We start from the raw sequence: 6,233 nt of genomic DNA, 5'->3' as shown, positions 1-6,233 counted from the left end.
AATTTATCATTGCTTGCTGCATAAAGCAGCAAACTTTCTAGAATCAGAGAAGTAGATACGGGGACATCCAAGATCATTTTTCACAGAAATGATGAGAATGTATCTGGAAATGGTTTTAGGACCAAATTCTTTTGCCTCCGGGTACCTGCTTTCACATTCAAGAACATGTTGGATGAAGTAAATTTCAACTGTCTTGCACTGCAATCCAACATTCCAACCATTGGCATTCCAACATAGAAGTGCCCGCCACCAAGGATCTACTCGTTATTAACTTGGCAGTAGATAGAGATTCAGAAGCCATCAAAATCTGCAGCTGCAGTATATATTGCAGGGCATTTCAGGGTTTGCTGAATCAACAACAGACAGTCGCAGAATAAGATAGCTGCAGGTGAGAACTATAATGTAGAGCCTCGGTGACTTGCAATTGTCAGCTTTGACTAAGAATCCTATTTGAAACCTCCAGTCTGCATCATTATCCGTGTAAGATATAAAAGCTATTTTACGACACAATCAGCCACACAATAATGTATAACCCTATATGATATATATTGCTATTCTTCTAGTTCAACAAGCTGAGCTGCCCTTCTCTCAGCAGCCTTTTTCCTGACAAAAATGCCCCACCTCATAGCTGCCTTGATCTTGAGCCAACCGACTACTGCTTTACCAGATGAACGATTCCTTTCATCATCAAAGTTGAAGTTAGGACATGGCAAAGGCATATACAGCGGAAAGCCATATCCATCTTCAGGGAGACCGACAGAAGCTCCACCCATGGTGAAGGTTCGGAGCAAATGTTGCATATCCTCATTCTCCAGCATCTCATGGCTTCTCAAGCGAATCTCTTCCTCAGAGAAGAAATCATCCATACAGCGGCTGTCCTGCTGACCAGACCAGTCATCATATATGTTCAAGCCTGAATGCTCCATGGAGTGGCTTGATGGTTGGAATCCAATGCTCGTCTGCTGTGGTAGAGCCAGTGCCAGACTTGTACTATCATTTCTTGTAATTAAGCTCTGTTGACCAGAGCCAATTGCCTCATTCTGTGGTGTGAAGCAGGCGCTTTCATACTGCATGTTTGTATCAGAAGCTACGTTTGGAGGACTACTTGAATATGTAACCCCTTCATTTCCACTATAAACAGCAGTTATGGTACTTCCTGAAGAAAAGAGAGCAAAAATTAGTATTCTAAGGAGTGTTGCTTTCCTTTGGATGATGGTTATAACATCCACAAGATGATATCTTCACTACATATCCTAGTGAGGCGAAAACGACCTATGATATTGCATGCACAGGATCATCTACGATATAGCATTCGGCATTTTGTGCACCTAGCTAAGTGATCATGTTGTGGTTCACAACTCGCCAGATAAACATAATTTTTATCATCACCTGCAACATCCTAAGTGCCACAACCTAGGTATTTTTAAATTAATGATAAATAAAATAAACAGAAACTTCAAAATTATTTGGGGTCACATCTATAGACCATCATTCTCGATCATCACTTTCAAGTCCGTCCTACTGCTGTACAGGAGCTAAATAACATGCTACAAGAGAAATTATTCTTATTCATGGTAGAAATTTCATACCTCCCATATCAACCAAAGGATGCTCCAAAGGAAACGAAGCTTGTAGGTTGACTTGAGACTCTTCATGATCATTTGAAGAATCTGATAGGGCTTTCTTTTTTTTGGTAAAGTTCAGAAGAGCCTTACCATCATATTCTATGACATGCATCCAATTATCATATGCCTTCTTGACCAACACATCTGTAAAGACCTGCAAAAAATAAAAGAGATTGCCACAACCTGAAAGTCAGGCACCAGCTTTATCTAGGTATTGGCATGAGAAATCCTCCAAATTAAAAAAAAAATGATTCATATGAACAGATTTTAGTATATTGAGTTTGCATCTTCATCTCCAAGCATGATCTATCAAACATATGCATATGAGAAACATGTTCATTGCAACCATAATGCTCTCGCATCAAATACATAACATCCTAGAACATACTGACGAAATTAGTCCCATTTACTTGGAGAATCAATAGCACTTTTCGATGCCAAGAGTCTGAATATCAACATTTATTATTTCCAGAAACATCTTAGAACAACAGTTGCTACTGTAACATAGCTGATAGTGCCATTGTCCATAGACATACAGGATTTTCTTTCCACTGCTGTTTATTATGACTAAAAAATGCATGACAAGAAAACAATGCAAAAGTAGATTATGACAGCTCTATATCAAGCCAACATAAGAAGACCTATGTCCTTATAAAATTCATTTATTCAATATAAGAAATATATGCATCCATCTTTCACGATAAGTTTGTCTAGATCATATACTAGAAGATATCTGCTATATGCATCTAACATAAGTATATGGTCTCGAGTGTAAATCTTAATTTATTGTCTATTTTCATGGGCTTCTGGAGGTCATCATTGATGTGGATATTTTATGCGATGCTAACAATATGCTTTAAGGAAAAACAGGATAGAAGAGACACAAACAAATGGAACAATAAAGCAAACATGTCATAGCAGTACTTAAACATTGCCAACTAAAAAATTTTCTAGAACTTGCCACGACTGCCAAAATTAGTAGCTACACAAAAATGATAACAAACATGCCATTACTGCCAACAATTCTAGCCCAAAATTTTGTGGGAGAATTTACATGTGACACTAGCTGTGAACAGTAAGTCCTCTTATGAGTGCATGACCAATCTATAAATAGTAATTTAAGAATGCAACTGTGATGATACAACACTGCTTCTCTTCAAATATGTGTTTTGCCGAAGATATTAGCTCCTCCTATTCAAGGGCTATCCAGTTCAAAGCAAGCATCAAAAGGTCAGGTCCAAAATGGAAAAAAAATGAAAAAAACATTGCATAATCTCACATCTCATTGAAGACGAAAATAGCACATCATTGGGTAACTAACAACTTTGCAACATTTGGTATTAGTTCATAGTCAATCTCGTGCACATAATCATCATGACACAAACATTAAGCAGGGTGCCTCTTTTTTAGGAGCTTCTCCATAATTGAAGAGCAATTTCTCCATCAACAGAGAAATTCAGCCCAATGCTACTGAATGCTCTATAGAAATAGCTTATTACCCTCATCTTTGTTCCTAGTTACTACTAGACCTGAGCACTCAATCTCGTATGAAAATATTTCATTCCCCATGCTATGTTTATAACTAATAGCTCAAACTCCCCCATTTACAATTACAATGGTGTGTATCATAAACAGATTATAATATTAAAATGAATTATTGAACAATAGAAATAAATATACTAAAGCTGACCTTCTGATTGTCATTCAGGTTTTCAGCAGAATAGAACTGCCCACCAGCAATCAGGCCACAAAACTCATAAATGTTATTGAAAATTGCACCAATATCCCTTGTGTCATCAGAATAATATACATAGTACTTTCCACTTAAGACACAAGTCTTGGCATGCTCCACAAGACTCTCCCACATCTTATTGGGCATACCACTTCCAAGAACCTACATTGTGAAGTAAATTATATCCACAAACAGTGGAGGTAATAAGAGACTCATTACAGCAAACAAGAAAACCAAAGACTTACCTTGCGGAGTTTCTGGGGATCCCTAACAACAAGTCTGAGAAAGTCTTCAACTGTAAAGATTCCATATTTATTCAACCTCTTGTGGAATGAACCATCCTTACCAATCTTTTCCAACCTCCAGACTTCATCTTTCAATTCAGGTGGATAGTGTTTCTTGTACACTATAAACATCAGAAAGAAAACTTAGGTAAATGGAGAAAAAGAAACCAAAGATAGTGCAAAGCTGACCTACATTCCCCTCTGTGGTCCTTCACAGTGAAAGCTTCTGTTTTCGCTTCACGGACTCGAATACCATCACAAAAACCTGAAGCAATCTTCAGTCCAAGCCTAAATTTCCTACTCCTTATCCAACTAGAATTGTCTGTAAATGTGAGCTCTTCAAGGGTTCCTACACCTTCTTTCAATGAGACATATAAGTCTCCAGTCAAAAGAGGCCTTTTTCCTTCGCGTTCTTTCACTACGTGACTGTCAAACTCTTCTTCTGTCCAATCATCATTGTCTTCATTGTTAAAATCACCCTCAAGGACTAAAACTTCTAGTTTTGCAGACGACTCAGGTCCTGATGTGACAACATGGCCAGTGTTTGCATCAATCAACACAACATGAATTTCAGTTCCCTGTTCCCCTTCTACTTTTCCTCCAGTAAAATGGGATAAGGATAGTCTTGTCCGGAAATGAAGCTGGAGATTTCTTCCATCAGGACCTTCAATTTGCTTCGGTGAAGACCTGCATTTCTTGAATTCAGAAGGATCCTAAAAGAGTATTACATAAGTAGAAATTATTCATGTAAAGAATTTTCATAGTTGGTTAAACCATAATTTCCCACCAATTGTGAACACTGAGGGAAACTTGATAAATTGGAGAACAAGAAGACTGAAGCAAAACAACAAGCCTTCTTGAATAACGTTAGTCTTTATTCATAAAGCACCTAATCCAGGAATCGAAACAAGCATAAATAGTCAAAGATGCATATTAGGCATAGGATAACTCATATGTCCAAGTGGCAGGGCTGAGTTGCAGTACCAATTCTGAAATTTGATGATTCCAAGAATGTCCTTGATCATCCCAGCTTTTATAAAAAAGAATACTGGCTGTAGAAGCTGTCATCTAGCAACTCCACTTTTGAAGTGTTTCAAAACAATTATATCGGTGTAACCTTCAACTGTAGTTATATCTGCAAATCATGCTTTCCACTCGTTAAGTCTTCCTTATACAATTCTGGACACCACAAAATTATCCATAATGAAGATCATACCTTCGAGAGTTTCTCCTCGTGGCTAAAGAAAATTCACGTGCTTCTTCTGTAATAAAAAACTTATCCTCCTAGCCTTTTTATAGCTGGCTCAAAGGAAAGTCTGGTTGATGTTGATGGCTCAAACAGAGTTACCATAAGATACCCCTCCAGCATATTGCTTCTCAGTGAATTCTTCTCAATCTTTTCCATCTCAATTGCTATTTCAAATATTCCATTCAAAATATCTGGAACAAACTGTTGAGATTCACTGACATCATCAAGCTAGAACTTGTTGCCACATGAAGCTGAAAACTTCTAAGAATCAAATAAATAGCACTGGCTGTCACTCATGGGTAATAATTCTAAAATGGCCTCCTTCAGGGTGTCTTGTCAAAGATGATGGTTTGCATAGTAGATTGGTGGAGACAGGATGTACTCTGAGAAAGAGCAATTTCTCAACACTGCTGGTTGAATGAGAAAAGATAGATGCTTGATGGCATCTCGTTGAGCGATTGCTTGAAGTCAGCATATCCTTCTGCATTACAGGACCTGATGGAGTGAACAAAGCCATTGCGGGTGAAGAGGCAACTAAAACAACGCAAAATCATTTCTTAGAACAAATTTGAGGAGTAAAAGAAAAATTAAGTTATAAAAGAAATGTATTATACAAAAACTGTATCATAATAGAATTCAGAAGTTAATTAAAGGGGAAGAACAGAACAAACACAGATTAACTACAAGAACAAAACTAATGTGAGAACTAATCAACATGAAACCAACATCCTAAACAGTGTTAATTTGTTATTCATTTTGATAGTTAGAGGAGAAAGAAAAAGAATTGATGGTAACATGAACAACAATATATATAAATGGCATACGGGAAATTCATCATTCTAGTTATGCAAATCATTTGTTTGTACAAGTAACTTTTTTTACTGTAAATATTAACAGGATTTGCGGCGAGTTCACGCTAGGGCCACGACAGCACAGCCAGGGGAGGGCTGCATGCTAGGGACAGTTGAAGTTGAGGCCATCATCTTGCCCTTTTTTTCCCACTCTTTCCAATAACTCCAATAATACTCAAATAATCACAAGTAAAACAGTAATAGTAGATTGGCCAAGTTTGATTCATGAGAGTCAATCTGAATTGAACTATTCCCTTTTTTCAAGTTTTTGTTCATGAAATTAGATTTGGAAGGTCAATAGTTTGATTGATAACTTTTTGCTTATTTTTTATATTATGTCATCTTCCAGTGTGATCCTTTGATCCCTCTTAAAAACTTATTGAACAAAAAATCCAAAAAATTAATTCCCTTTTTGCAGATGTAAGTTTTTGATTTCTTAATTTTATTTAAAAAGTTTAAATTATGTTTCTATTTATTTGGGAAATTGCGTGC

At 36.9% G+C, this 6,233-nt stretch overlaps 1 pseudogene; it reads right to left on the bottom strand.

The window, feature by feature from the left end:
• On the bottom strand, window positions 1-4,648 carry LOC135609907 (calmodulin-binding protein 60 B-like; annotated as a pseudogene).
• Between the last annotated feature and the right edge of the window lie 1,585 nt (window positions 4,649-6,233).

Source organism: Musa acuminata, chromosome BXJ2-4 (assembly GCF_036884655.1).
Source record: "Musa acuminata AAA Group cultivar baxijiao chromosome BXJ2-4, Cavendish_Baxijiao_AAA, whole genome shotgun sequence".
NCBI lineage: Eukaryota > Viridiplantae > Streptophyta > Magnoliopsida > Zingiberales > Musaceae > Musa > Musa acuminata.
The sequence above is the reverse complement of the archived record's forward strand: the minus strand, read 5'-3'. Positions and strand labels throughout refer to the sequence as shown.